The sequence below is a fragment of the Pteropus medius genome, unplaced genomic scaffold (assembly GCF_902729225.1).
Source record: "Pteropus medius unplaced genomic scaffold, Ma_sr-lr_union100, whole genome shotgun sequence".
Taxonomy (NCBI): Eukaryota; Metazoa; Chordata; class Mammalia; order Chiroptera; family Pteropodidae; genus Pteropus; species Pteropus medius.
This window is the reverse complement of record NW_024355205.1, coordinates 36,680,419-36,696,927: the sequence shown is the minus strand read 5'-3', so window position 1 is coordinate 36,696,927 and position 16,509 is coordinate 36,680,419. Positions and strand designations below refer to the sequence as shown.

The 16,509-nt window shown below is 42.6% G+C and overlaps 1 protein-coding gene and 2 pseudogenes across 1 annotated transcript in view; all 3 read left to right on the top strand.

Moving 5' to 3' along the window:
- Positions 1-16,509, top strand: part of DSCAM (DS cell adhesion molecule) — a 590,499-nt gene that overhangs the window by 172,484 nt on the left and 401,506 nt on the right. The gene's annotated exons all lie outside the window — the stretch shown is intronic.
- LOC120599159 (uncharacterized) lies at positions 14,215-14,330 on the top strand (annotated as a pseudogene).
- Positions 15,301-15,419, top strand: LOC120598977 (uncharacterized; annotated as a pseudogene).

Sequence of the window (16,509 nt, the reverse complement as noted above, 5' to 3'; positions counted from 1 at the left end):
AGTTTGTTCCAGGGAAAGACTATATAATGGAGCCGCGACGGGGGAAAGACACATCAGGCTAAGTCGAGGATGCAAGCACCAGCTTCCAAAGTCATACCCATGCAATTGCACAGGACACACTTACGCTTCCGGTCACAAATTGTGTGCCTAGTGTCCCAGGCTGGGGAAGCCCGCCTGAGTCTTGGAGACCAGGGCTTTCGTGGGGTCTGGTCACATAGGTACATTCCACCAGAAGGAGAGCAGGTGACCACCATGAGTTGTATTGTTGGTGCAGACAACCCGGATAAACTTATGCATCATATTTTGTTGCCCCTGGTATACTACGCAACCTTATAAATTAGTAGCCTAGGGAGTGTTTGAAGGGCTAAGGCCAACATCAGGTATGCAAGCAGGCCCCTTGAAGATATGGAGGCCCGTGCATCATCAGACTTCTAGCTCCTGCCTGCACATCACAGCTATTGGCACCCTCCCGATTTCAATGAGCATGCCCAGTACCCTTTTGGTTAGACTCTTGTGCCTAAATCAGGCAAAATTGGCTGTCACTGCTTCAGCCAACAGCCCAAAATTAGCACATGCTAGATGTAATCAAAAAATAATCATGACCACATTTGTGCTGTGTATCGTGTGTGTGTGTGTGTGTATGTGCGTGTGTGTGTGTGCGTGCGCGCGCACGCGCTCACGTATTACTTCAAACCTGTCTTTACCATTTCCATCAGAAAGTGAGTTTTTGAAGACTCTGTTGGAGACCATACATGAGTCAATGGGGAGGGTGTAACTCATTGTCCAGTGGCTTCTAAACACATGTATTTAAAATATCCCCCACCCCCGTTTTTTAATAGACCCAGCACATTTGGAAGATGATGCCCGTATCATATTTACACCTTCATCACGGAGCTCTGCACCTGGGAATGACTCCAGCCCTCTGTCCTATGTTACTATGTTACACTTACACGGTGCACCATTGCCATGGTCTAAGGCTCCTGTGTTCACTCACGTATGTGATAAGTACAGCTCACGCATTGAAGGCAGATCGTAATCTTTAAGGAAGGTGATATTACCATTCAAAATAATGAAAGAGCTCACTGAGAAATGGTGAGAATTTGCTGGGCCGTATCTGGCTGTCGCGTCTGACTTTCTCACACACCACGTTCTACTCTTTCTTCCAAGCGATGGAAGATTAATGATGATGAGACCGCTCTGGAAATACTTCTTTTTCGGTCTCAATTATAAAAGTGATGCAGTTATTCTTAAAAGCATAAAAAGACAGGAAGATGTAAAGCTGATCATAAAAATACCTCATAATTCCAGTATTTAAAGAAAATCACTAATGTTTTGGTGTCTAGTATTTCCTTCTGCTTATATACATGGCATTCCGCGTTATACAGGTATGTGGGATTATATGTGTGTGGGTATGTGCGTGTACATGAACACCGTGTACATAATAGTAAGTCTGGAAATACACATGCACATAGTTGTAATTCGTATCATTTCGGTCCCACCGATGTCCTGCTGTAACGTGTTTTGTCTGTTTCACTGGCGCTATGTCCACACGACATGATCCTGGGCTTTGTTGAAGAACGACAAATGGCCTCGTATACTCCATCCCATGGTCGTGCCAGAGCTAGCACTTCCGTTATTGGACATACAGCTGTTGCCATTTTTTATGTCACATATCATGCTGTGACAAAAATCTCTAATCAAATCTAGGTGCACATATAGTCTTGCCCTCAAGACTATACTCTTGTTGGTGAAATTTCTGAATTAAAGAATATGCTTCTTTTTCAAACAACAGAAATGTATGGCCCGTTGTCTTCCAAAAGCTGCTCCAGATTTCACGCCGGGGGCCTCTTCTCTCATAAGCTTACCGATCTTAATGATTATAATTTTTCAAAAATCTAAACAGTTTAGTGTTTAGAAATGGCTTTTCATAGTAATTAAAATGTAAAATAACTTTGATTAGTAAGGAATAGCCAGGAAACCTTTCAAAAAAACCTCATCGGCTTCTTTTCTCATCGGAGGTCAGTCTGTTCAAATTGGTCAAATAACGAGAAGAAGAAAACAAAACGAAACAACCCAGAGTCTGCCCCTCAGCGAACCCACAGGGCAGGGTACGACCCTGTCCTCCCCCCAAACTTGCACGACCAGGGGCCAGTGACTCCTGCTCGAAGTCTGGGACCGCGGGTCATACTGGGCAGCCCAGACTGTGCAGGTGGGTGGTCTACACCGCAGGCTCCTGGGGTCAGGTTCTAGCTGATGAGCTCGTCTCAGGTGCTCTCTGAATCCCCATGGTCAATGGGCTTTTGCCCTGAGGTGGGACTGATTCTGAGGGCTCAGAGACACTTTTTCTACATGGGTAGAAATAATTTGTTCCCTAAATTTTGATTATGTCACACTTATTCCTTTTCTAATTATCCCTTATTTGTTCAATATGAGATAATAAATTCTGACAAACAATCAGCGAATGGGCACCCAGTGATGTGCTTCGTTTTAATTGGCTTGCCTTCTTTTTCTCCTCTGCTAAATTATAGCCCATCAGCGTAAAGTTCCCTGTGGTGAGCAGCTAATAATATGCCCAGGTGCAGCCAATTTTACTTCCTTAATAAGAAATAATAGCTGCGGATCACCGAATGTGACGGAAAAGGGGCCTTCACGTCTCCTGTTGGCAGGAATGCCTGCTCGGGCGGGGCTTTCCGTGGCGAACTCCCTTCCAACAATTCCCCTTTAAAAATACTATTGCAATTAATTTGCATTACACTGATGAATTAAACTCTGTGGTCTTTGCTGATGCACGGAAGGCTTTCTCAGAGACTCCTGAGGAAACTCTTGTTTCTTTCCGCCTTAAGTTTCACAATAAAAAGGCTTCTTTAAGAATGAAGAGCATAAAACCACTATCAGTCCCGATGAAAAGATCACTGTTAAATGAGCCAATGGAACAAAATTCCGCTACGTTCTGTTCCAAAAACGGTGCTGAGCGATGGCGCCGTGTGGGCGCAGCGACCCGCCACAGACGTCCCAGTGGGATGTCAGTCCCTGGCACGTCCTTTTTTTTCTTGTCACTTTGCCATTAAGAAAGCTCATTTGGACTTAAAAAATATATCAGTGGTTTTTAATTAGCTACGATGAGGCGAAGGAAACTCTTTGAAAGTGTTTGCTAGGTGACTTTTCAACCACCAACTTTGAAGGTACAGTTTTTAATAAACCTAAACATCCTTGTTCTGAGGGGGAGGGACAAGCATTTTTACGCGCATGTACTGACATTTGTTACCACATCCGTGTGCTGTTCTCACGGCCAGGTGGCCACAGACTCTACTGAGCCCCCCGAAAACATTTATGGGAAGCAGCAATGGAAGTGCATTAAAGACCCCGTTTCGGTTCTCTAACGTGCTAAGAAAAATCACCGAGAAGGAAGCAAAAATGAAGGAAGTAGGTGTGGCTGAACCTCCCGTCCCCACCGAGGAAGACAGGGCTTCTTATCCTTCCTTACCATCTCTCAGCTGCAGCCACGTCCCTCCTGAGTCACTGCCACGTGCTGGCTCAGCTACCGGTTCCCACACATGTCCTTGTTCCCTCGTCGTCCACCTCCTCACTGCAACCAAAGGGATCGTTAAAAACCATCCAGTCGCCCACCGCTGGGCGACAAACATCCCGAAACTTAGTGGCTTCGAATGACTACCATTTGCTTTGTTCATGGTCATGACCTGTGGGCCGGGCTCAGCAGAGTGACTCACCTCCAGCCTGAGACATGTGGGCCTCGGCTGGGACAGTGCGAACGGGAAATCTCTTCCTTCCTCGGGGCAAGGCTGATGCAGAGAGCTGGAGAGACTGTTCTCGTTCACGAGCTGACCGCTCTCTCTCTCCCGCCCATTGCTTTGTGTCCTTTCCATGTGGTGTCCCTAGCGTGGCACCATGTGGTGTCTCCTCCCGCCATCCCCAGCAAAGCTCTCCTCTGTGTGGTCGTCTTTCCCTTTCTCGCTGACGTTCAGCTCCCACTGTGTGATTAGAAGGGACATTGCATTGTGTGATTCTACCCAGAGCAGAGACGCGAAGCCTTTCCTGGGAGCATGAATCTGAATCGCTGTCCTTGCTGTAAATCATAAATGACCCTAGCCCTGGGCTCATCACACGTAAGAAGGAAGAAAATCAGGCAGAACATAATTAAAAGGTATTAATTGATAACTAAGGTGTTCTGTCTCACTTCAGTATAAATTTTATGACAATAGTTTTGCTTAATTGATTCTTCTGGTGTTGAAAATTCCATACGAGGTGCATCTTTTAGCTCTTTCTAGACCTGATTGGAAAGAAATCACCGATTTAGAAATCTGAAGCAATTCATCATATTCAAAATATTTTCACAGGAAGAACGTGAGAACTGGACTGGGTGTGAACCAGGGGTAGCCCATAGAACTAAAAACCTAAATTTAAGGAAGGAGAGAACAAAGGGTACCCTCATAACCAAAAGTGCTGCATATTTTAAGAAAATTGCAAATTTAACTTCTTAATATGCGAAATTATTACTAAATTTGCCAACAAATAAAATAAATCAATAAGTCCCAAATTAAGTACCATTAAACACTTCTCTGGAAGAATTTGGAATTTGTGCTTCGAATGCTGGTTTTGATGGTCAATAGGTTTGAAAATTCATAGCAGAGATCTTGTGTTGAGTGTGCAGTGCACACATGCAGAGGAAAAGTGCTGAGAGATTTAATAGTAAAACTACCCATTTAACTTTACCTAATCCACATTTTCAAGGTCTATTTAGACACAAGACAATTTGTTTTGGGGCCACATCTCTTATTTTCTCTAGAACACCAGTTTCAGAAATGAGACATACGCTGATGCCTGGTGTATGATGGATGGTCCATTTTTTGCTACTCTGCTGAGAAGATCTAGCTATTTCTCCCTAATTTTATTGAACACATTTAGTTGTAGAACGTTTTGTCCTTTCCAGCTGAAAATATATTTTCGAAATATCAACTTTATACCTAGCTCCATGAAAATATACTTTTATGGCATGCCATGATAATAGCGATGAAATAAAATGTTATGTCACTGGGTTTTTAAAACAATTTCCTTCCTGCTATCGATATGAAAATATGTGGGCCAGGTTTATTATAATCGCATGGGTTCCATAATCAGTCTCTTTTGAGCATTCGTGGTGTCTTTTAGTTGGCTGTTTCCCTCTTTCGATAGTCAGAGTCAAAGAATTCTGAGTGTGGGCAACAAAGACCGAAGCCCAGACCTCCTGCACCTCCGCAGTCGAAAGTTCCGTTTTCTCTGCTGCTTCCTCTCTGTCAGCCTCCACAAGGCCACCGTGGCCCACCTCCTTCGCGCCCGCTTCCAACCCCACTGGGGATGGCGCACAGCGAATGACACCTGCCCAGGGAGACTAGTCTAACCATTCGCTTGTTTTTACTTTGCCCCTAAACGGTTTAATATGGCTTTCTACTGAGCCGAAATCCCTGAAAAGATGAAAATTTTTCTAGACCAGTTCAGAATTAAACAGGACTGTATCGCACAGGGAAGTTAGAGCTGAATAAGTTGAAACATTTGTGGAATAAGATGTTCTTCGTAGACTTCCTGTAAGTGATTAGAACCATTTATCCTCCTGTGATTTCACAGCTCAGACATAATTGTGATTGTTTCATTAGTTCTTTGCTGATTAAGTAAAATATAATTGTGCTCTTTGGAAAAAAAAGGAGGAAAGTATGATGTTAGTTGATTTTAAAAAGCTGCCGAGGAATATAAGCATGGGGCTTATTCATGTTTTCCGGGGTGGAGAATGGCACAGCAGCCAGAGTAAATGCAGAGCAGAAAGACTCTAACTGCACGGAGGCTGCAAGGTGCAGTGGGGGAGCTGCGAGCTGACCCCAGAGAAGAAGTCTCGTCGGTGGCTCTGCCACTCAGCCATCTCAAGGCTGTGGGACCTTGGGCAAGTTCTTTACTCCTCGTGTCCCCTTGGGTAAAACTTGGAGTTGCCTAAGATTGGAGGACAAATTCAGCCAAGACCCAAGTTCAGCCAACCAGGACACTTACGTTCCGTCTCCATGGTGTCATCCTGTATAATGCTTAAAAGTTTACTTTGAGTAATTGCCAACATTTAAACTTTCAAAGGCACCTTACAATCTAGATTTCGAACTTCATTTGAAAAACGATAAGTCTAGCAACGCAGGCTCTTATTCCCATCATGTCCCCACCGCCCCTGGAACGAGATCCCTCACACCGACACAAAATACCCAGCACCAATTATATACACGATGTGCAGCTGTTTCCTCATGGTAATTTAGAAATGTTATGTGATTTGTGATCACATGTCTATGAAGCGTGAAATTCAAGAAAAATGAAATACGGTATATTTTTTGTAGATGTAAAGACTATACGTTTAATGTGTAGGTAAAGAGTGTTCTTTAAACTCATCCATCTTGACTCATGTTTGCAACCATCTTGGCCCCTGGTGGCATTTTGATTTGCAGTGTTTAGTCTAGAACTGGGGCTTGCAAACCATGGCCCAGAGGCCAAATTCAGTCTACCACCTGTTTTTGTAAATAAAGTTTTATTGAGTAACAGCCATGCCCATTCATTTGCATCCTATCTGTGGCTGCTTCCACATTTGAACTGTAGTTTTGGGTAGCAGCAATAAAGGCTGTGTATCTCACAAAGCCAAAAATATTTATTATTTGACCCTTTATAGAAAAAGTTTGCTGAGTTTCAGTTTTAGCACTGACATATATAGAGCTTAGAAGTCATTATTCAACCCCTCACGACAAGAAAAAGCTGAACGAACTGAAAATCAATGACTTTTTTTAGAAGCATTGGAGAATTGAGGTCGCAGGGCAAACTACCACCGTGAAATCTGGAGAGACAGGCCCAAACAGAGAATGACAGCCGAGGTCATCCTATTGGGAATAGAACTGGTAGGAACATTTAAGTGATAAGTTTGAGAAATTGCTGGCCACCTAGTATGAATGGCCTGAGAGTTAAAATTTCCTGGGAGTCCCACATTTTTCTGGGTTTTACCTCCAGGAATCTCATCATATCTTCTCATAGAGATCTGAGAAATGCCCCGTTTTTGTTGAGCATGGGGAGTGGAAAAGCCAACATTCAAAATAAGCCCAGTGTATTCTTGATTATAAAGTTTTGGATTCCAAGGGAAATTACTGTACCAGAGCCTTCTGTGACTTGGGAAAGAGCAAATTACCCACTGTAGCCCCCTCCTGCTTTCTCCCTATCTTAGATAAAGGAGAAAAAAAGCTAAAGAAATGAATAAACAACTTCTGAAGGTTACAACCCAGGGAGGAACTCAAGGATATTAAAACCTGAGATTTATTCATAAAATTATAGAAAGTTTTCTCTCCTCAACCCCTTGCCACCACGTCAATGGGGCTCCAGAATAAACAGTGTTGTTACAACTGAGAGAGCCACAAGACACAGACTCTAAGAAAGAATTCCACAAAGATCTCAGAAGAGAGAAAAATAAAAATTAAAACAAAGAAACTAGAGGAAACTGAAGCCTCTGGCATCTATATCTACATCAAACATTAGCTACAGCGCATCTTCGTGCCAGACTCCATAAAACCACACTAGAAGCCTAATTATCTCAGGTCCTGTTCCTCAATATATCATGACTGTCTTTCGACAACAACAAAACAATTATAAGAAATGAAAACAGGTGAAAAAACATATGACGAGACCAAGGGAGAGTCAGAACCAGACTCAGGTAACACAGATGTTGGAATTATCTGACTTGGAATTTGAAATAACTCTGAGTCGTATGCTAACTACCCTAATGGAAAAAGCAGGCAACGTGGAAGAAAAAATAAGTAATGTAAACACAGAGAGAGAACTCTAAGGAAGAATCAGAAGGAAATGCTGGAAATCAAGAATAAGGTAACAGAATGAAGGATACCTTTGACGGCACATTAGTAGACTATTCACAGCTGAGACAGAATCAGTGAGCTTGAAGATATGTCAATAGAAATGTCTCGGACTGCAATGCAAAGAGAAAAAAAAAAGGAACAGAATATTCAAGCGATGTTGGAATCTTACAAAAGGCATAACATATGCATCATGCAAATGCCGGAAGGAGAAGAAAGAAAACGGAGAAGAAGCAATAGCTGGGAATTTTCCAAAATTAATGACAGACACCAAATCACAGATCCAAGAAGCTCAGAGGACGTCGAGCAGGATAAATATCCAAAAATTATACATCTAAGCATGTCATATTCAAACTGTAGAAACCAAAGAAATATCCAACAATTATACATCTAAGCATGTCATATTCAAACTGTAAAAACCAAAAAATAAGAGAAAATACTGTAAGAAACCAGAGACGGAAAACACCTTACCTGTAGAGGAACTAGGATAAGAATTTCATTGAACCCTTTGCCACAAACCACGCAAGCAAGAGGATGGAGCGAAATATGTAATGTGTTGAAAGAAAAAAAATCAACTAACATAAGATTCTATATCTAATGAAATGATTCCTCAAAAGTGAAGGATAAATATTTTCTTAAACAAATACCGAAGGACTTTGTCACCGGTTGATTTGCCTTGTAGGAAATCTTAACACAAGTTCTTCAGAGAACGGGAAAATGACGTAAGTCTGGAACTCAGATCTACCTAAAAATGGGAATAACAGAAGGAATAAGTGATGGTAAAAAATAAAATTTCCAAGGAAAAATAGACTAATTATTATAGAGGCTCCAACGTCGTTCTATCAGTGACTAACAGAGCCAGCAGGCAGAAAATCAGTAAAGATATAGCTGACCTGAACAGTACCACAAAATAGAATCTAATTGAAATTATAGAAAACTTTAACAGCAGAATGCACATTCTTTTCAAACTCGCATGGAATATTTACCAAGGCTACATTCTGGGCCGTAAAATACCTCAACAAATTTAAAATCATAGAAATCATACCAAAATGGCCTCACTCTACAATAGAATTAAACTAGACAATGGAATTAAATTTAATTCAATAACAGAAAAATAGCTAGAAAATCTATCAGTATTTGGAGAATAAAAGCACTTCAAAATAACACAAAAATCGAGGAAAACTCTCAAGGGAAATTTAAAAGCACTTTGAAATAAATGAAAAAGAAAATACAACTTGTAAATATTTGTGGGAGGCTTTGAAAATATTGCTTCAACAGAAACTTACAGCATCAAATGTATATTAGAAAAGAAGGACTATCTAAAATCAATCAACTTCCAACTTAGGAAAATAGAGAAAAAGTGCAATATATACCTCAAACAAGCAGAAGAAAAACAATAGTAAATATTAGAGCAGAAATCGATTAAATTGAAAGCAGAAAGCCAATAGGAAAAAAAATCAACATAACTAAAATCCGATTCTTTGAAAAGATTGGCAGATTGCTGCAGGGAAATATCAGAGGCTAGCTGGGAAATTAGAATAAGGACACACACACATACAGACACACACACGCGCGCACACACACACACACACAGAACAAAGAGGCCACCGTTTGCTGAGCAGATATCCCATTAGCGATAGGGATGATATCAATGCCAGGATACTCCATCTCGTCTCTGTCGTAAATTTCACTTTGCCTAAAGTGCGACTGTCGTAATATCGCGATCTCTTCCTGCCTCCTTCCACCTTTCCTTCCTTCCTTCCTTCTTTTAAGCACGTTGTGTTGTAAGAACATCCTTCCAGCGTAACATTAAACAGAGTTTGGATCTGGTCCCCTTATAAACCAGAACCGGAATATGCAGATGCCCTTCTCGTTTCTTCTCGTTTCTTTGATGGGTTCTTTCTTTAAAGAGTGGGCAGGAGGGGCAATGAATTAAACATGAGTTGATCTGATAAGCAAAAATTGAAAGCTTTTCTCTCAAAGAAAGAAGCCATTTCATTTAAGAAGTACCTATAAAATGTGCAGTGTCTGTGGATGAAATGGAAGTTAACAAAACAAATGTTCCTTTTTTCTGGGTCAAAAAGTTTTTCTAGCTACCATTCGAATTATAGATAAATACACACACGTATAGGTGTGTACATCTGTATAGTTCTGATCTTTTCAACAACTCAGTTTATTTTTAATAACCTTCTCCAAAATATATCAAAATAACAGTGTCATTATTGTCAATGCTATTCAGTCAGAGTCGGGGGTCTTTAAGAGCAAGGAGGTCACTTTAACGTGTGTTCACCCACGCATCTGTACTACCCCGGATGGAAGTTTATGCCAAATTCTGAAAGAGGAAAAAAGAAGAAACTCTAGTTGTTCATGGTAAAATTATGTTATTATGAAGGACAAATTACGAGGAGGGGTTCAGAAGACGTTATTGGCTTTCAGGTACGGAGGACAGGTTCGCATTCCTGAGCCCGCAGAGCCCACAGAGCTTGCCTGAAAAATACACCGTTTATGTATATAAAGCTCCAGTTTAGAAAAGAATGATATTTAAAGCTAAAACTCTATTGGGAGGTGTAGACCTGGCAGGTGTGCACCTTCTTAAAAGCGGCACACGTGGCAATTCCGAGTGCCACTGGGCTGTGCGGGAGGGTCCTGGCAGAGGGAGGTCTGAGCGAGGCCTGCCGCTTCCTTGCTGTGTCTTTCTTGGCAGATCGTGTCATTTCTGTGGTAGGCAATGCCCTCCTTTGAAAATGGGGCTGATGTCTGCTTCTCAGATTTATTGTAAGGATCCAATAAGCCGATGATAAGGAAATGGTTGGTAAACTGTTAAGGGACACATAAAACCAAGGTGTTTTCTCCCAATGTCCTGGACCACGCTATAGTCAATACATACCTGGCATATGATTGAGGGATTGGAATGGAACTTATTAAATCAGAATTCAGTATGTCCCTCCCATAGCTCTGAACGCTTCTCTGGGAGGCCCCTCGACTTTGCATGTTCACACCCCGTGGGCCTGCACGCTCCTTCCCGAACCCGTCCTGAGCAGAATGACAGCGGGACCCTTAACCCCGGTGCGTACCTTCAGTTCTCACAGCAGACTTCACACCCCAATGCAGGCCTACTATGCGTGTCAGACGTTTATAATACTCTAACAGAATACAGGTTAAGTGATGCTTGCCAACTTTAATCAAATTGAATTTCTGGGCCCAAATGGTACGGAGGTTTTTAAACGACATTACACAACAGGTATTGTACGTGTAGGTAGCGTGGGGTCGCTCAGTTCTTCACGGGCGATGGTGGTTATGGCTGTTGCTTCGTCATTGTCACCAAGGACATACTTTTTACTGTGCTTCAAAATCGCTTCCTCATCAGAGGAACGGTCTGTGATTTCTTCCCCGCCACCTTTGATCAGGTCTCCTGGTGGGGAGTTTGACAGTTATTAAAGTTGGTAAGGATGGGGAACTGGGCGGGGGGTGGGGGGTGGGGCGGGGAGCTTCTTTGCGTAGGAGCTGCATCAGCTAAAACCCTGCCCCTGTCTACATTTGCTGTCTTTAATATTTTAGAGTCGTGTTCTTCTTCCTGGTTTGAAAAATCGGTTGGTGCAATCAGGCTCTCAGCTCGTTTCCTGCTGAGGAGGGGACCTGCACGTCACAGGCTTCGCCTTGTCTCACCTACGCAGATGGAGATGGTAGAATAGTGAATGAGTTGGGCAGGAACCAGAAGTCCGAAGTCCTGAGTTCTCAGCCCAACCCCAGCCCAGGCAGATGCGCAGGGACTTCTTCTCTAGGGCATGGTCACCTTACCTGAAATGAGAGGGTCACTGGCCTGGAAGATGGCCATGTCTTTTCCCCCAAATGATTGTACTGCTTATTGGAACCCATGTGATCTGTCTCTCATGTCACACTTCTGAAACTGAGGATGGCGTCAGAGAGCTGGCAAAGTCAGAACACTTTACATAAAAGGGGACATCGGAAGAACTGGAAAATGCCCCAAACTTTTACTCTGTGCAAAGCTATCGCTTCATTCGACTCTCATTCAGTCATCCGTGTCTCCTCCTTGAGTCCCGTCTCCCTGCCCTGGCTGCCAGCACCTGTCCCCTCCCTCTCATCTACCTGTGTGCAGAGTGCTCCCACCTGTGGCCACACACATTTCTGGACGCTTCCTTACTTGTCCTCTCTGGAAGGGAAGTCCTTGAGGACAGGGACTGCTCTGCTTTGCTCATTACTGCTGAGACCCTAGCACCCAACAGAATGATTGGATGTAGCAAGTGCTCAAATTACATGAGATGAATGATGATGGGTGACTGATGTGTAGCCATTACCGCCTCTTTCTGAAAGGTTGTCTAGAGTTCGTGTCTCAGAAGCAGAGGTGAGGAGAGAGAGGAACGCGGGCCCCCGCCAGGGTCACTGGGTGACGGGGCCGAGACGGGAGACCCCTAGGGTGTTTCTGCATCTGAGAAATGAGGCTGATAAATTTGTGCAGGACTCTGAGTATCGAGATCACGTTCAAAAGTCACCGGAAACAAGGAGGATGCCAGGTATAGGCTCCTGTTCGCTTTTCCGTGTTTTTTCCTTTGAGACTAATTTTTCAATATTATATTATTATTGCATTACCAGCTATACCCCCTGCTGGTGGGTTACTGTCCCAGCACTATGCTTTTAAACATGTTACGTCATTTACTCCTCACGGTGACTGTGAACGTGGCACTGTCACCTCCCCCCCATTACATATGTAAGAAATCTGAACCTGAGGGTTTGGTTAGCTTCCCCAGCATTCCCACAGTGGGTGAGGTGGTGGAGAGCAGATTTGATCCCAGGTCGCAGGGCACGGAGCAGGAGCCCACAGAGACTCTCTGAGTGGTTCATGTGCCCAACCTGGGTGACGAACGTGGACCTGAGGCTCGGGCAGCAAATAGAGGATGTTAGAGACGTACATGTTTCAAAGTGTCACTGCCCGGATCATATTAACAGTCTATATACCTCTGAGTAAGCTGCGGACTCAGTATGTGTGTCCAGGCCTTTGAGTCCAGGCCCTTGAGTCCAGGCTTCGGTCTTTCCTCGGTCATGAAGACTGTCTCATTTAGGATCAATTTCTTGGGCACAGTGGGGCTTCGAGCAAGCATGTGGGGGTCTCTTGCAAAATGGCAGAAATTGCTTGTCGGCTGCCATTCATGCAATTCTGGGAAAGAGGAGTTATTTGTTTAGATTCTTATTTATTTTCATTCTTAAACTGATGGGGGGAAGGAAAGGAGGGTACCAATTTATAAGGGAGATTTAAAAAATAGAGCCAGGTCCCTTGTACGGAATTTTCGGCTACATTATCCAGACTTAAGCCACCAGAGGGTGAAAGAATATAGTCTATCTCTTGTTTTTAAATAGTTTATATTCAGAAGTTCAGTAATAAGATGGTTTTGTGATGCTTACAGGTGCTGACTTGCAAGCTCTGTACGTCATCTGCACATATCTGATAATGTCATATTTAGTACTGAAGGTGATTTCAAAAATTACAGGCTCGTTTATTTCCTTTCCTTGAGGGGGGGATACCTTATATCGTAAAAGAATGGTAATTTGTTATTGAATATTCTTTTCTTTTCGTTTTGGCCAGGAAGCATGAATAAAACATTAATTGTACTGTATAGGCTGCCAAAGTATAGAAATCAAATTTCGGAGGTGGAAGCTGTAGGGTAGATTGCTGTTTCTTCATGGATTATTCCCATGGAAAAAGCGACTTGTCGGTAGTTTGAAAACTGGTTGTGAATGATCATTATTTTCATGGTCTGTGGGCAAAGAATGCCAAGTGGAGAGGGTTACACTGGCAGGCTGTGACGTGTCACGTGACATGTCACATGACGTAACTTGCCCAAAACTCCTCGTTTCCATAAAAATACAGTCTTGAGTTCCTAATTATTAAAATGGAAAAAGTTCAGCTCTGCAAATAAGACCGCAGAAAAACGATCATTGATTTTATTTCTTTTTCCTCACATACGTGATTTCACGAGAATAAAGTTGTTCTTCTCCCTCAGTCAAAAGAATGCTTGTTCTTATTCAGTTGTTTTTCTTGTTCAACGTTCGTTCATGTGTAGAATAGCATAAATTGAATAGTTTATCCAGGAAAAAAAAATCCTGTTTTTTTCTTTTCTTTAGGTTCTGAGAGAATGAAAGACGAGAATATTTATGAGTATCGGGCTATAATTATATATATAAAATTATCAATGTTCCTTTTCTGACCATTTTTATCAATCTTTTAAAATAAATCTTTTTGGACGTGGTTCCATAGTGTAGCGGTGAGCACGTCTGCTTTACACGCAGAAGGTCCTGGGTTCACGCCCCAGTGGAGCCACAGTCCTTGGTCTACGGCCATGCCACCCTGAACAAGCCCGATGTCTGATCCCAGAAGCTAAGCAGTGTCGGGCCTGGTTGGTACTTGGATGGGAGACCACCTAGGAAGACCAGGTGCTGTAGGCATAAATAATAATAATAATAAATAATAAAATAAATAAATAAAATAAATCTTTAGTAAAACAAAAATAAAGGTACAGTCCCATGATTTCAACAAGTAGAAGCTATTGCTCAAAAAGTGACATTTTTTCCAGCCACCGCTAGCTGAAACTTACGGTGTCATTGATGTTTGTAAAAGCTTCTACCTTCCTGGTCTCCATTTGAAGTTAATTACAAGCGTATTCCTCTGACTTAAAGATGTTCTGACCGATGTTGATGTTAACCAAGCGATGTTCACAAAATAACAGGCCCTGAACATGTCACGGCATATGACATCGTGAGGTTATGCGATGACGTGACCGTGGACTTTGGGTGGCGGAGGTCCCGGCCAAGGTCCCAAGGAATCAACCTGACGTACGATCAGGAATGCTGACAACCCATGCCTGACAGCTCTGCACCGTGTCTCTCGCTCGCCAGGCGGGAAGAGAAGGGGAGGGCTCTGTCAGTGTTTCCTGTCGCCCAATTCTGAGCGTGAGTCTGCATTTTAGATTCTCCTTGTATCAGTTTTGCAAACTCCTATGATACCTGGAACGCCTGCACCCCACGGAGCGGAAGCAGGTGGAAAATGGGAGGCCACTCTGCACTAGGTGCAGCTCTTTGTGCTTGAGGATCAAATGATTGACTGTAGACAGGATCACAGCCCAGGAGGGCTGACGCGGGCTTTGATCTTCCCCGCATTCACTGAGACAGCTGGAATTTCATGGGCAGGTGATAGAGGATTTCCTGAACCAAATGCAAATAGATGTTAATTTTCAACTCCAGCTCAAGTCCGAAAACTTTGCCGGTGCATGGAAAGAAAACCCTGGCTTCTCAATCAGAGAATGTTGATTTTTGCAGAATATTTTAATTTGAATGGACTAAAAGTTAAGTCGCAGCATCTTTGAAAATATTTTCAGTTATTATGTAGCTGATGATTCTTATAAGAGTTCGGTAATGAGTCTACGGCCATGCCACCCTGAACAAGCCCGATCCCGTCTGATCTTGGAAGCTAAGCAAGGTCGGGTCTGGTTAGTACTTGGATGGGAGACCACCTAGGAAGACTAGGTGCTGTAGGAGTAAAAAATATAAAAGGGATTGTAAGCTGACAAGGTTCTTGCAATCTGTGAGGTCACCCAAGGGTTGCCTTGCCTAAAAAAAAAAAGTTCAGTAATAGGTAATAGGTAATAGGTGTGTGTTAAGTAGAGCGAGGGCTATGCAGAGCCCTCACGAGCATTTGGGAAGGACAGAGCAGACAGCAAGTTTCGGTCGTCTGTGGTAAAGGCCATGCATTCTCTCTTTCAATAATGCAGCCAATTATGAACTGTATCATCTTTTTTTTAATTAACTAACTGATGGTAATAAAATATCATAGAAAACTTAATAAACACAGAAAACGTGTTCCAATATAAACGCATGCTATAATTATACTTGTGAATGCCTCATTAAAAAATCAGTGCGTAGGTAAGCATTTTTATAGGGAAAAAATATAGTTATATGAGTGATAGCCCAGATTTTGTCATGAAAATGTAGGTACTTTAGGTTCAGACATGGCCCTTGTTTTCTGGTCAGAAAAATGTGTCGATAAAAATTAGAGGATTTCAAGGAAATTCTCAATTAAAAGACTCCCATCTGTGACCTGTTCCACATCCTCTCCAGTGGATCCTGGTTTCATTGACGAGGTTATTACAGGTGTTGCTATTATTTGCTCCCAAAGCTCTTATTCTCCTTTTTGGGTGTGTTATTATTTAGGTTTGTTTGTTTGTTTGTTTTATCAAATAATTTTATAAGAATTTTTTTTTTAATTTTTGGAAAAGATTATGTTTTTGAATGGACCCTTTGAATCACTCGTCTGTTCTTTTTAATTTTTTGTTTAATAACATTAGTGCCTTTTAAATGTGGGTTTCTTTTAAAATGCCATGTGATGAGGTTTCTGCCCCAGATGTCATGTCTACCGCCATTTATAGTCCAGCTTTCCATGTAGTTCAAGTCTATGGTCTCATGACTGGGATATGGGCTTATCAGGCACAGACATTTGCTTTAAAGACAAGCTGAGGAAAAGTGTCCTCCGCAGCGGTCAGTGGATTCCCAGGAGCGTTGGGTCCCCAGCACGAAGCTATGCGACATCCCTCAGCCTTCTGGGCAGGTACCTATTGCTGTGTCTCCAGAA